General features: G+C 45.8%; 1 protein-coding gene across 1 annotated transcript in view; it reads right to left on the reverse strand.

Moving 5' to 3' along the window:
* Positions 1-15,000, reverse strand: part of LOC121586847 (protein CBFA2T1-like) — a 213,176-nt gene that overhangs the window by 2,836 nt on the left and 195,340 nt on the right. The gene's annotated exons all lie outside the window — the stretch shown is intronic.

A 15,000-nucleotide genomic window follows, 5' to 3' on the forward strand; every position in this document is an offset into this window, starting at 1 on the left:
TTATCATAGAAAATAATGGGCACTTCCTGAATTGTCTGACTTGGAAATGAAATTAACCCCAACCCTGGTATGAAGTTACTCCTCAAGAGTGGAGATCCTTTTTCATCAAGTAACAACACAATATTGCATCTGAGCATCCTAGCAGACCTCGACTCTTATTAGTCACATGTATGTTATCTTATTTTGTGTGATCAGGCTTTATAAAGCAGACTTTCATTAACAATGTCCGCTGTGAGGTACATTCACTGTAGGCTATTTACTGTCTAATTACGTTCCATATGCAAGACTAATTACTATACTCTTTTACAACAAAAAAAGCGTAATTCTGTGATGTTTAATTGGTTTGATCCACTAGAGAGAGGATGCATGATGTCTTGGTTTACATGCGTACATAATTGGACAGATGATTTCTGCGTTTGATAAAGATGAGTAGTGTAAACCAGAAGATCAAAACATCTGATGCTTTTGTTTTGGCTTTTCAATGTATAACTACCATGTGACAGCATAAGGTCATTCATCTAAAGTAATCTCATTCAAATGTATTTTAATTCCAAATGTAGCAAATACACGTTCAGCTCATTTGACGCTGGCACATTGTCTAGCATTTGACGCTGGCACATTGTCTAGCCTTAAACATGTGGTCAATTTAAATACATCCGACTGCAGCGGAATTCCAGTATTTCCAGCTGAATGTCAGAAGCGAGGTGGCGGTTATTGCCTCCATCAAGGCTGTAAATTGACTAATTGTGAATGTAAATCAGGCAATTTATATTTAAATTAGGCATTTCTATTTTGCTCCCAATGGCACAGCAGAGCAGAGCAGAGGAGGAGGAGGAGGAGGAGGAGGAGGAGAAGGAGGAGGAGGAGGAGGAGGAGGAGGAGGAGGAGGAGGAGGAGGGAGGAGGGAGGAGGAGGAGGAGGAGGGAGGAGGAGGAGGAGGAGGAGGAGGAGGAGGAGGAGGGGGGGGAGGAGGAGGAGGAGGAGGAGGAGGAGGAGGAGGAGGAGGAGGAGGAGGAGGGGGAGGGGGAGGAGGAGGAGGAGGAGGAGGAGGAGGAGGAGGAGGAGGAGGAGGAGGAGGAGGACATTGTGCATGGTGTGTATGTGTGTGTGCATGGTGCCTGAATATTTATCACTGACTGTAAACATTTAACTCAGCTCCAACAGATGTGTTGTTTGCCAGTCCTCCATTGTATAGAAATCCTATTTTGCAGTCCTCTATAGCAATCACTGGAGAAATATGTTTGTGAGCCTAATACTCTCAAAAAGTAATATTATGTATTGTTGAGAACAGGGGAGGACAAGAAATTGCAAATACCATGTTGAAGATGATACCTATATAATTCAGTGTCTTTCAGTGTGATTCATTCAAATAGAGGCCAATTCTGCATATATTGAACCAGATGTCCACAAACCTATGCGCACAAGTTCACAAGCTCAGCCAAATGTAGGGTATTTTAAAAGCGAAGGACATCTTTCATTGTGATTGAATTAAATTGTTAAACCAGGGGGGTTTTAGTGCATTGAGATTTTAGTGGAGTCATGGAAATCACTCTGGCGCAATTTGATATATAACCCTTGTGCATAGGCCTTTGATTACATAAAGGTTGCATTCCAAATGGCACCCTATTCCCTATACACTGCACTACTTTTGACCAGGGCCCATAGGGTAGTGCACTGTGTAGGGAATAGGGTGCCATTTGGTACGTACACAAAAGACTACAGATGATATCAATCTAAGGAAAAAAGGAGAGCGGTAGTTGAGTTTCCGAGGCCGATGCTCAATTCAGCTTAAATGTCTATTACATGTTCCTGGCTGCTGACTGAGGGTCTATTCCCATCATGCTCGGTCAACCAAGGGGATTCAGAAGAACGGGACACTGACTGTGGGTTAATACTCTCTGTAACTGTGGGTTAATAATCTCTGTAACTGTGGGTTAATAATCTCTGTAACTGTGGGTTAATCCTCTCTGTAACTGTGGGTTAATAATCTCTGTAACTGTGGGTTAATAATATCTGAGTGTAAAAGAGCTACAATGACCTCAGGGTCTATCTATTACCTACCAGTAACTCCTCAAACAGAACAGATCACCACTCTGGTTGAAAAATATAGATATTTTAATGAAAAAAATAACCACTCTGGTTTAAAAGATAGATATTTTAATGAACAAATCACCGCCTGGTATGGCAACTGCTTGGCCTCCGACCGCAAGGCACTACAGAGGGTAGTGCGTACGGCCCAGTAAATCACTGGGGCCAAGCTTCCTGCCATCCAGGACCTCTATACCAGGCGGTGTCAGAGGAAGGCCCTCAAAATTGTCAAAGACTCCAGCCACCCTAGTCATAGACTGTTCTCTCTGTTACCGCACGGTAAGCGGTACCGGAGTGCCAAGTCTAGGTCCAAAAGACTTCTCAACAGCCTCTACCCCCAAGCCATAAGACTCCTGAACAGCTAATCATGGCTACCCGGATGATTTGCACTGCCCCCCCCCCACCCCATCTTTTTACGCTGCTGCTACTCTGTTAATGATTTATGCATAGTCACTTTAACTCTACCCACATGTACATATTACCTCAACTAGCTGGAGGGAGGGACTGCTTTGCTAGTGCTGAGTGGAATATGTTCTGGGACTGCTTTGCTAGTGCTGAGTGGAATATGTTCTGGGACTGCGCCGATAGCATCAACGAGCTAACCACCTCAGTCACCGGCTCCATTAGTACATTTATCGCCGACGTTGTCCCCACAGTTAAGGTTCGCTGCTTCACCAATCAAAAGCCCTTGATTAACACTGAGGGCGTGTTCTCAGGCATCTTCACGGTCATTTCCAACCTCTCCGTGTCCCAGTCTGTCATCCCCACATCTCAAGATGACCTCCATCATTCCTGTTCCCAAGAACTCTAAGGCTTCATGCCACAATGACTACCGCCCTGTAGCACTTTGAAAGGCTTGTTATGGCACACGTCTCCATCATCCCAGACACTCTAGACCCACTCCAATATGCATACCGCCCCAACAGAGGGGTTAGGGTTAGGGTTAGGGGGGGTTAGGGTGAGGTTTAGGGTTAGGGTTAGGGTTAGGGGGGTACCGTCACGCCCTGACCTGTAATGCCTGTTGTTTCTCGTTGGTTTGGTCAGGGTGTGAGTTTCTATGTGTATGATCTAGTATGTATAGATCTATGTTGGCCGGGTGTGGTTCCCAATCAGAGGCAGCTGTCGATCGTTGTCTCTGATTGGGGATCATACTTAGGCAGCCATTTTGCCTACCTTAGTTGTGGGATCTTGACTCTTGTTTGGCTTGTGTGTGTGTGTGTGTGTGTGTGTGTGTGTGTGTGTGTGTGTGTGTGTGTGTGTGTGTGTGTGTGTGTGTGTGTGTGTGTGTGTGTGTGTGTGTGTGTGTGTGTGTGTGTGTGTGTGTGTAGCCATTGTGAGCTTCACGTCACGTTGCTTTTGTTGTTTTGTCGTGTGTTTACTTAGTTAATAAACATGTATGCGTTCCACGCTGCACCTTGGTCCAATCCTGTACTCAACGAACGTGACAGAAGATCCCAACACCAATGGACCAAGCAGCGTGTCCAGGAAAAGGAAGAAACCTGGACATGGGAGGAGATACTGGAAGGTATGGATCGCCTTCCTTGGGAGCAAACAGAGGCAGCGAGGGAGAAAAGACGGCGACTCCAAAATGCGAATCGACGAAGGAGACCCGAGAGGCAACCCCAAGAAAATGTTTGGGGGGGCACACAAGGTGGTCGACGAAGCAGCAGGAGGCCGTGAAAGGGCTGACTGTAGAGGAGGAGGCCGCTATTGTAGAGGTCCTCCAAGACCTGCGGATCAGCAGTTTGAGAGAGGAGGCCACCACATTACGGGGGCTGATAGGGAGAATAGAGGAGGAGAGCTCCCTTCAAAAGGAGGCGCTGCAGGAGGCCCGTAGGGAGAAGGATTTAGTGGATGCATGGAGAGAGGAGCTGGCCAGGCAACAGAAGGAGCGTGTGTTCATTGAGGAACCAAGGTATGCGGAGATACGCACTGTGTCGCCAGTGTGCTTTCTCAGCCCAGTGCGTCCTGTGACAGCGCCCCGCACGTGTCGTGCGAAAGTGGGCATTCAGCCAGGACGGGTTGTGCCAGCTGTACACTCCAGACCTCCAGTACGCCTCCACGGTCCAGTATATCCTGCTCTGGTTCTACACACTGTGTCACTAGTGCGCCTCCCTAGCCTGGTACGTCAAACCAACCAGTGGTGCGTGTTCCCAGTCCGGCACAGCCCGTACCTGCTCCCCGCACCAAACCAGTGGTGCGTGTTCCCAGTCCGGCACAGCCCGTTACTGCTCCTCGCACCAAACCAGTGGTGCGTGTTCCCAGTCCGGTACGGCCCGTTACTGCTCCTCGCACCAGACCAGAGAAGTCCGCTCCACCGGTGCCCAGTCCAGCTCTGGTCAGCTGCTCCAGTCCAGAGCCAAAGCAGTCCGCTCCACCGGGGTCCAGTTCAGCTCCGGTCAGTGGCTCCACTCCAGAACCAGACGTCAACCCCTCTCCAGGGTCGGGGCCTCCAACACCAGGGTCCAGACAGGGCTTGGTGCATCGCGGGAAGATTGCCGGTCCAAGCCCAGACGTCGGCCCCTCTCCAGGGTCGGGGCCTCCCACACCAGGGTCCAGACAGGGCTTGGTGCATCGTGGGAGGACTGAGAGGGGAAACATCGCGCCGAGGTCCAGACCGGACCAGGGGTGCAACGGGGAGGCAGTAAGGGAGAGGACGTCACGCCCGGAGCCGGAGCCGCCACCGAGGCTAGATGCCCACCTGGTCCCTCCCCTGTTAGGTTAGGTTTTGCGGCCGGAGTCCGCACCAGCTGTCGATCATTGTCTCTGATTGGGGATCATACTTAGGCAGCCATTTTGTCTACCTTAGTTGTGGGATCTTGACACTTGTTTGGCTTGTGTGTGTGTAGCCATTGTGAGCTTCACGTTACGTTGCTTTTGTTGTTTTGTCATGTGTTAACTTTAATAATAAACATGTATGCATTCCACGCTACACCTTGGTCCAATCCTGTACTCAACGAACGTGACATAGGGGTAAAGTGACTATGCATAGATAATAAACAGCGAGTAGCAGCAGTGTAAAAACAAAAGGGGGGGAAGTGTCAATGTAAATAGTCCGGATGGCCATTTGATTAGATGTTCAGGAGTCTTATGGCTTGGGGGTAGAAGCTGTTAAGGAGCCTTTGGACCTAGACTTGGCGTGCGGTAGCAGAGAGAACAGTCTATGACAGGGCTGCCCAACCCTCTTCCTGGAGATCTACTGTCCTGTAGGTTTTCAGTCCAACCCTAATTTAGCATATCTGATTCAGCCAGTGAAGGTCTTGTTGAGCAGCTAATAAATAGAATCAGGTGTATTAAATGAGGGTTGGACTGAAAACCCACAGGACGTTAGATCGACAGGAAGAGGGTTGGGCAGCCCTGGTCTATGACTTGGGTGACTGGAGTCTTTGACAATTTTTTGGGCCTTCCTCTGACACCCCCTAGTATATAGGTCCTGGATGGCAGGAAGCTTGGCAGCAGTGATGTACTGGGCCGTACGCACTACCCTCTGTAGTGCCGTGCGGTCAGATGCAGAGCAGTTGCCATACCAGGCGGTGATGCAACCGGTCAGGATGCTCTCGATGGTGCAGCTTTAGAACATTTTGAGGATCTGAGGACCCATGCTAAATCTTTTCAGTCTCCTGAGGGGGCTTTGTCGTGCCCTCTTCACAACTGTCTTAGTGTGCTTGGACCATGATAGTTTGTTGGTGATGTGGACACCAAGGAACTTTCGACCCGCTCCACTACAGCCCCGTCGATGTTAATGGGGGCCTGTTCGGCCCGCCTTTTCCTGTAGTCCACAATCATCTCCTTTGTCTTGATCACTTTGAGGGAGAGGTTGTTGTCCTGGCACCACACTGCCAGGTCTCTGACCTCCTCCCTATAGGCTTTCTCATCGTTGTTGGTGATCAGGCCTACCACTGTTGTGTCATCGGCAAAGTTAATGAAGGTGTTGGAGTCGTGCCTGGCCATGCAGTCATGGGTGAACAGGGAGTACAGGAGGGGACTGAGCACGCACCCCTGAGGGGCCCCCGTGTTGAGGATCAGCGTGGCAGATGTGTTGTTACCTACCCTTACCACCTGGGGGAGGCCTGTCAGGAAGTCCAGGATCCAGATGCAGAGGGAGGTGTTTAGTCCCAGGATCCTTAGCTTAGTGATGAGCTTTGAGGGCACTATGGTGTTGAACACTGAGCTGTAATCAATGAACAGCATTCTCACGTAGGTGTTCCTCTTGTCAAGGTGGGAAAGGGCCGTGTGGAGTGCGATTGATATTGCGTCATCTGTGGATCTGTTGGAGCGGAATGCGGATTGGAGTGGGTCTAGTGTTTCCGGGATGATGGTGTTGATGTGAGCCATGACCAGCCTTTCAAAGCACTTCATAGCTACAGACGTGAGTGCTATGGGACGGTAGTCATTTAGGTGGTCTGCTTGAAACGTCCTGGTAATCCGTCTGGCCCCGCGGCCTTGTGAATGTTGACCTGTTTAAAGGTCTTGATCACATCAGCTACGGAGACCTTGATCACACAGTAACACTTGGTGCTCTCATGGCAATATCTGCTCTGCTCCATTCAGAATCACTAGAAGCAGCAGCAAGGCGATCCAATTTCATCTTCGCAAATCTTATTATCCATGGAACCTCTGGCAATTTGTCAATCGAAGGAAATAATACCAACTAAAATCTGCTGATAATTTAATCTCATTATACACAGACAATACTTAACTGTATTTAGACAATGGATCTCAATCGCTCCCAAACACATTGAAGATCATAGATACATTCAGCTTCACCTTAAGTTATAAGATGTATCTAACCAAATCAGCTACACTTTCTCTCAAGACCCTGATATTGAATCCCAATTGTTTCCCATTTTAAATATTTGGGAGTAGATATGTATTTCCTTCTTTAGATAAAACCATTGACAGAAACTGTAACAGAAGGCTCAAATCAATTCAATCCAACATCAGTAGATGGAATAATATCCCAGGTGCTTTAAATGACAGAATATATTTTGTCAAAGTCAATATATTGCCACGGCTGAATGTCTGTAGTTCAACGCTTCCCATGGCTCCCCCTACTGGCTATCAGTGGTGGAAAAAGTACTCAATTGTCATATAAAAGTAACGACTCTTTAATAGAAAGACTCAATTAAAAGTAAAAGTCAACTAGTAAAATACTACTTGAGTAAAAGTATTTGGTTGAAATTATACTTAAGTAACAAAAGTAAATGGAATTGCTAAAATATACTTAAGTATCAAAGGTAAAAGTATAAGGTAAAAGTATACATCATTTCTAATTCCTTATATTAAGCAAACCAGATGGCACAATTTTATTTTTGTTTTTTATTTACAGATAGCCAGGGGCACACTCCAACACTCAGACAAAATTTACAAATGAAGCACTTGTGTTTAGTGAGTCCACCAGATCAGAGGCAGTAGGGATGACCAGGGATGTTCTCTTGATAAGTGCGTGAATTGGACCATATTGTGTCAAAATGTAACGAGTACTTTTGAGTGTCAGGGAAAATGTATGGATTAAAAAGTACATTTTATTTCTTTAGGAATGTAGTGAAGTAAAAAGTAAAAGTGGGCAAAAATATAAATACTTAAGTACAGATACCCCAAAAAACTACTTAAATATGTACTTTAAAGTATTTTTACTTAAGTACTTTACACCACTGCTGGCTATTGGGATAAAATTCATAGTCCAATTTCAAAATGCATATGGAAACGTAAACGATCTCTGATCAAATGTATATATTTACAAAGAGGGAAAGACATACAGTGAGGGAAAAAAGTATTTGATCCCCTGCTGATTTTGTACGTTTGCCCACTGACAAAGAAATTATCTGTCTATAATTTTAATGGTAGGTTTATTTGAACAGTGAGAGACAGAATAAAACAAAAAAAATCCAGGAAAACGCATGTATAAATTTATTTGCATTTTAATGAGGGAAATAAGTATTTGACCCCCTCTCAATTAGAAAGATTTCTGGCTTCCAGGTGTCTTTTATACAGGTAACGAGCTGAGATTAGGAGCACACTCTTAAAGGGAGTGCTCCTAATCTCAGTTTGTTACCTGTATAAAGACACCTGTCCACAGAAGCAATCAATCAATCAGATTCCAAACTCTCCACCATGGCCAAGACCAAAGAGATCTCCAAGGATGTCAGGGACAAGATTGTAGACCTACACAAGGCTGGAATGGGCTACAAGACCATCGCCAAGCAGCTTGGTGAGAAGGTGACAACAGTTGGTGCGATTATTCGCAAATGGAAGAAACACAAAATAACTGTCAATCTCCCTCGGCCTGGGGCTCCATGCAAGATCTCACCTCGTGGAGTTGCAATGATCATGAGAATGGTGAGGAATCAGCCCAGAACTACACGGGAGGATCTTGTCAATGATCTCAAGGCAGCTGGGACCATAGTCACCAAGAAAACAATTGGTAACAACACTAGGCCGTGAAGGACTGAAATCCTGCGGCGCCCGCAAGGTCCCCCTGCTCAAGAACGCACATATACAGGCCCGTCTGAAGTTTGCCAATGAACATCTGAATGATTCAGAGGAGAACTGGCTGAAAGTGTTGTGGTCTGATGAGACCAAAATTGAGCTCTTTGGCATCAACTCAACTCGCCGTGTTTGGAGGAGGAGGAAAGCTGCCTATGACCACAAGAACACCATCCTCACCGTCAAACATTATGCCACATAGGTGGAAACATTATGCTTTGGGGGTGTTTTTCTGCTAAGGGGACAGGACAACTTCACCGCATCAAAGGGACGATGGATGGGGCCATGTACCGTCAAATCTTGGGTGAGTACCTCCTTCCCTCAGCCAGGGCATTGAAAATGGGTCGTGGATGGGTATTCCAGCATGACAATGACCCAAAACACACGGCCAAGGCAACAAAGGAGTGGCTCAAGAAGAAGCACATTAAGGTCCTGGAGTGGCCTAGCCAGTCTCCAGACCTTAATCCCATAGAAAATATGTGGAGGGAGCTGAAGGTTCGAGTTGCCAAACGTCAGCCTTGAAACCTTAATGATTTGGAGAAGATCTGCAAAGAGGAGTGGAACAAAATCCCTCCTGAGATGTGTGCAAACCTGGTGGCCAACTACAAGAAACGTCTGACCTCTGTGATTGCCAACAAGGGTTTTGCCACCAAGTACTAAGTCATGTTTTGCAGAGGGGTCAAATACTTATTTCCCTCATTAAAAGCAAATCAATTTATAACATTTTTGACATGCATTTTTCTGGATTTTTTTGTTGTTATTCTGTCTCTCACTGTTTAAATAAACCTACCATTAAAATTATAGACTGATCATGTCTTTGTCAGTGGGCAAACATACAAAATCAGCAGGGGATCAAATACTTTTTTCCCTCACTGTACAAGAACTATCTGTACCAAACTTTAAATTGAATTTCCAGGCCCTAGCATTTCGCCCCATCTGAAATTGGTTTAAACATGACTCTTCTGCCCCCTGGCTGAGTATTGAGAGAAATATGGTGTCTCCTATTGCCCTGGAAGAGGTGGTCTCCACTGATATATCCCTTAAACAATGTAATATGGTGTCTCCTATTGCCCTGGAAGAGGTGGTCTCCACTGATATATCCCTTAAACAATGTAAATTACGCTTTGGTCCTATTATTACTCACACAATTTTAATTTGGTGCAACATTTTAAAACAAAGTAACTGGGAATCAAAATGGCGTGCCTATACTCCAATATCTCACAATAATGCCTTGCAATCTGGAGGGCCTTTTGCATCCCCAGTGGTCCAAATTTGGAACCGTGTCCTTACTGATATCATGGACAGTAATGGTATGATAACATTCCAAGATTTGAAATATACATACACATTACCAGGCAAATCCTTTTTTCTATATTCACAACTTAGGTCAGCTATGATGTTCTATGGAGTCCCTTAGGAAACCCAACTACTGAACCATTCAATGATGGGATTTATAAATAAATTATCTGGACTCCTGAAAAGGACTGAACTCTATAAATACACTGAGTGTACAAAACATTAGGAACTCCTTCCTAATATTGAGTTTCACCCCCTTTTGCCCTCAGAACAGCCTCAATTCGCCGGGGTATGGACTACAAGGTGTCGAAATCGTTCCACAGGGATGCTGACCCACTCCAATGTTTCCCACAGTTGTGTCAAGTTGGTGGACCATTCTTGATACACGGGAAACTGTTGAGCGTGAAAAACCCAGCAGCGTTGCAGTTCTTGACACAAACTGGTGCGCCTGGCACCTACTACCATACCCCGTTCAAAGACACTTACATATTGTGTCTTGCCCATTCACCCTCTGAATGGCACACACACAATCCATGTCTAAATTGTCTCAAGGTTTAAAAATATTTGTTTAACCTGTCTCCTCCCCTTCATCTACACTGATTGAAGTGGATTTAACAGGTGACATCAATAAGGGGTCATAGCTTTCACCTGGATTCACCTGGTCAGTCTGTCATGGAAAGAACAGGTGTTCCTAATGTTTTGTACACTCAGTGTATATTAAGACAAATGACAGACAGTAGCCTACAAGTAGCAAAATAGAACTCAATTTATTGAACATGAAATGTATTTCAATATGATTGAAATAAAACTATAGCCTACTGTATATATTTTAATGTAGTCATCTCGGTTTTCATTTGAAGCATCTTTTTATATGTCACTTGTTTGTATCAATTGCAAAGACATTGGCAACTTTGTAATTGTAGTCAGCCTTGTTCTGAAGTTATCGGTGGTCACAGAGAGACGTGTTCTGAAGTTATTGGTGGTCACAGAGAGATGTGTTCTGAAGTTATCGGTGGTCACAGAGAGATGTGTTGTGAAGTTATCGGTGTTCACAGAGACGTGTTGTGAAGTTATTGGTGTCACAGAGAGGTGTGTTCTGAAGTTATCGGTGGTCAAGAGAGATGTGTTGTGAAGTTATCGGTGGTCACAGAGAGATGTGTTGTGACGTTATCGGTGGTCAAGAGAGATGTGTTGTGAAGTTATCGGTGGTCAAGAGAGATGTGTTCTGAAGTTATCGGTGGTCAAGAGAGATGTGTTGTGAAGTTATCGGTGGTCACAGAGAGATGTGTTCTGAAGTTATCGGTGGTCACAGAGAGATGTGTTCTGAAGTTATCGGTGGTCACAGAGATATGTGTTGTGAAGTTATCGGTGGTCACAGAGAGATGTGTTCTGAAGTTATCGGTGGTCACAGAGAGATTTACATTTACATTTTAGTCATTTAGCAGACGCTCTTATCCAGAGCGACTTACAGGAGCAATTAGGGTTAAGTGCCTTGCTCAAGGGCACATTTACGTCATTTAGCAGACGCTCTTATCCAGAGTGACTTACAAATTGGTGCATTCACCCTATAGCCAGTGGGATAACCACTTTCCACTTTTTTTTTCTTTTTTTTTGGGGGTAGAAGGATTACTTTATCCTATCCCAGGTATTCTTTAAAGAGGTGGGGTTTCAAATGTCTCCGGAAGGTGGTGAGTGACTCCGCTGTCCTGGCGTCGTGAGGGAGCTTGTTCCACCATTGGGGTGCCAGAGCAGCGAACAGTTTTGACTGGGCTGAGCGGGAACTATGCTTCCGCAGAGGAAGGGAGCCAGCAGGCCAGAGGTGGATGAACGCAATGCCCTCGTTTGGGTGTAGGGACTGATCAGAGCCCGAAGGTACGGAGGTGCCGTTCCCCTCACTGCTCCATAGGCAAGCACCATGGTCTTGTAACGGATGCGAGCTTCAACTGGAAGCCAGTGGAGTGTGCGGAGGAGGGGGGTGACGTGAGAGAACTTGGGAAGGTTGAACACCAGACGGGCTGCGGCATTCTGGATGAGTTGTAGGGGTTTAATGGCACAGGCAGGGAGGCCAGCCAACAGCGAAGTTGCAGTAATCCAGACGGGAGATGACAAGTGCCTAGATTAGGACCTGTGCCGCTTCCTGTGTAAGGCAGGGTCGTACTCTCCGAATGTTGTAGAGCATGAACCTGCAGGATCGGGTCACCGCCTTGATGTTAGCGGAGAACGACAGGGTGTTGTCCAGGGTCACGCCAAGGCTCTTCGCACTCTGGGAGGAGGACACAACGGAGTTGTCAACCGTGATGGCGAGATCATGGAACGGGCAGTCCTTCCCCGGGAGGAAGAGCAGCTCCGTCTTGCCAGGGTTCAGCTTGAGGTGGTGATCCGTCATGCATACTGATATGTCTGCCAGATGTGTTCTGAAGTTATCGGTGGTCACAGAGAGATGTGTTCTGAAGTTATCGGTGGTCACAGAGAGATGTGTTGTGAAGTTATAGGTGTCACAGAGAGATGTGTTCTGAAGTTATCGGTGGTCAGAGAGAGATGTGTTGTGAAGTTATCAGTGTCACAGAGAGATGTGTTGTGAAGTTATCGGTGGTCACAGAGAGATGTGTTCTGAAGTTATCTGTGGTCACAGAGAGATGTGTTGTGAAGTTATCGGTGGTCACAGAGAGATGTGTTGTGAAGTTATCGGTGGTCACAGAGAGATGTGTTCTGAAGTTATCGGTGGTCACAGAGAGATGTGTTGTGAAGTTATCGGTGGTCACAGAGAGATGTGTTCTGAAGCTATCGGTGTCACAGAGAGAAGTTTTCTGAAGATATCGGTGGTCACAGAGAGATGTGTTTTGAAGTTATCAGTGGTCACAGAGAGACGTGTTGTGAAGTTATCGGTGTCACAGAGAGATGTGTTCTGAAGTTATCGGTGGTCACAGAGAGATGTGTTCTGAAGTTATCGGTGGTCACAGAGATGTGTTGTGAAGTTATCGGTGGTCACAGAGAGATGTGTTGTGAAGTTATCGGTGGTCACAGAGAGATGTGTTCTGAAGTTATTGGTGGTCAAAGAGAGATGTGTTGTGAAGTTATCGGTGGTCACAGAGAGATGTGTTGTGAAGTTATCGGTGGTCACAGAGAGATGTGTTCTGAAGTTATCGGTGGTCACAGAGAGATGTATTCTGAAGTTATTGGTGGTCACAGAGAGATGTTGTGAAGTTATCGGTGGTCACAGAGAGATGTGTTGTGAAGTTATCGGTGGTCACAGAGAGATGTGTTGTGAAGTTATCGGTGGTCACAGAGAGATGTGTTCTGAAGTTATCAGTGGTCACAGAGAGATGTGTTGTGAAGTTATCGGTGGTCACAGAGAGCTGTGTTGTGAAGTTATCGGTGGTCACAGAGAGATGTGTTCTGAAGTTATCGGTGGTCACAGAGAGATGTGTTCTGAAGTTATCGGTGGTCACAGAGATATGTGTTGTGAAGTTATCGGTATCACAGAGAGATGTGTTCTGAAGTTATCGGTGGTCACAGTCGAGATGAGTTCTGAAGTTATCGGTGGTCACAGAGAGATGTGTTGTGAAATTATCGGTGGTCACAGAGAGATGTGTTTTGAAGTTATCAGTGGTCACAGAGAGACGTGTTGTGAAGTTATCGGTGTCACAGAGAGATGTGTTCTGAAGTTATCGGTGGTCACAGTCGAGATGAGTTCTGAAGTTATCGGTGGTCACAGAGAGATATATTCTGAAATTATCGGTGGTCACAGAGAGCTGTGTTGTGAAGTTATCGGTGGTCACAGAGATGTGTTGTGAAGTTATCGGTGGTCACAGAGAGATATATTCTGAAGTTATCGGTGGTCACATAGAGATGTGTTTTGAAGTTATCAGTGGTCACAGAGAGACGTGTTGTGAAGTTATCGGTGTCACAGAGAGATGTGTTCTGAAGTTATCGGTGGTCACAGAGAGATGTGTTGTGAAGTTATTGGTGTCACAGAGAGATGTGTTCTGAAGTTATCGGTGGTCACAGAGAGATGTGTTCTGAAATTATCGGTGGTCACAGAGATGTGTTGTGAAGTTATCGGTGGTCACAGAGAGATGTGTTGTGAAGTTATCGGTGGTCACAGAGAGATGTGTTCTGAAGTTATTGGTGGTCAAAGAGAGATGTGTTGTGAAGTTATCGGTGGTCACAGAGAGATGTGTTGTGAAGTTATCGGTGGTCACAGAGAGATGTGTTCTGAAGTTATCGGTGGTCACAGAGAGATGTATTCTGAAGTTATTGGTGGTCACAGAGAGATGATGTGAAGTTATCGGTGGTCACAGAGAGATGTGTTGTGAAGTTATCGGTGGTCACAGAGAGATGTGTTGTGAAGTTATCGGTGGTCACAGAGAGATGTGTTCTGAAGTTATCAGTGGTCACAGAGAGATGTGTTCTGAAGTTATCGGTGGTCACAGAGAGCTGTGTTGTGAAGTTATCGGTGGTCACAGAGAGATGTGTTCTGAAGTTATCGGTGGTCACAGAGAGATGTGTTCTGAAGTTATCGGTGGTCACAGAGATATGTGTTGTGAAGTTATCAGTATCACAGAGAGATGTGTTCTGAAGTTATCGGTGGTCACAGTCGAGATGAGTTCTGAAGTTATCGGTGGTCACAGAGAGATGTGTTGTGAAATTATCGGTGGTCACAGAGAGCTGTGTTGTGAAGTTATCGGTGGTCACAGAGAGATGTGTTCTGAAGTTATCAGTGGTCACAGAGAGATGTGTTTTGAAGTTATCGGTGGTCACAGAGGGATGTGTTGTGACCTTATCGGTGGTCACAGAGATATGTAATGTGAAGTTATCGGTGGTCACAGAGAGATGTGTTTTGAAGTTATCGGTGGTCACAGATAGATGTGTTCTCAAGTTATCAGTGGTCACAGAGAGATGTGTTCTGAAGTTATCGGTGGTCACAGAGAGATGTGTTGTGAAGTTATCGGTGGTCACAGAGAGATGTGTTGTGATGTTATCGGTGGTCACAAAGAGATGTGTTGTGAAGTTATCGGTGTCACAGAGAGATGTGTTGTGAAGTTATCGGTGGTCACAGAGAGATGTGTTCTGAAGTTATCAGTGGTCACAGAGAGATGTGTTTTGAAGTTATCGGTGGTCACAGAGAGA

Source organism: Coregonus clupeaformis, chromosome 17 (genome assembly GCF_020615455.1).
Source record: "Coregonus clupeaformis isolate EN_2021a chromosome 17, ASM2061545v1, whole genome shotgun sequence".
NCBI lineage: Eukaryota > Metazoa > Chordata > Actinopteri > Salmoniformes > Salmonidae > Coregonus > Coregonus clupeaformis.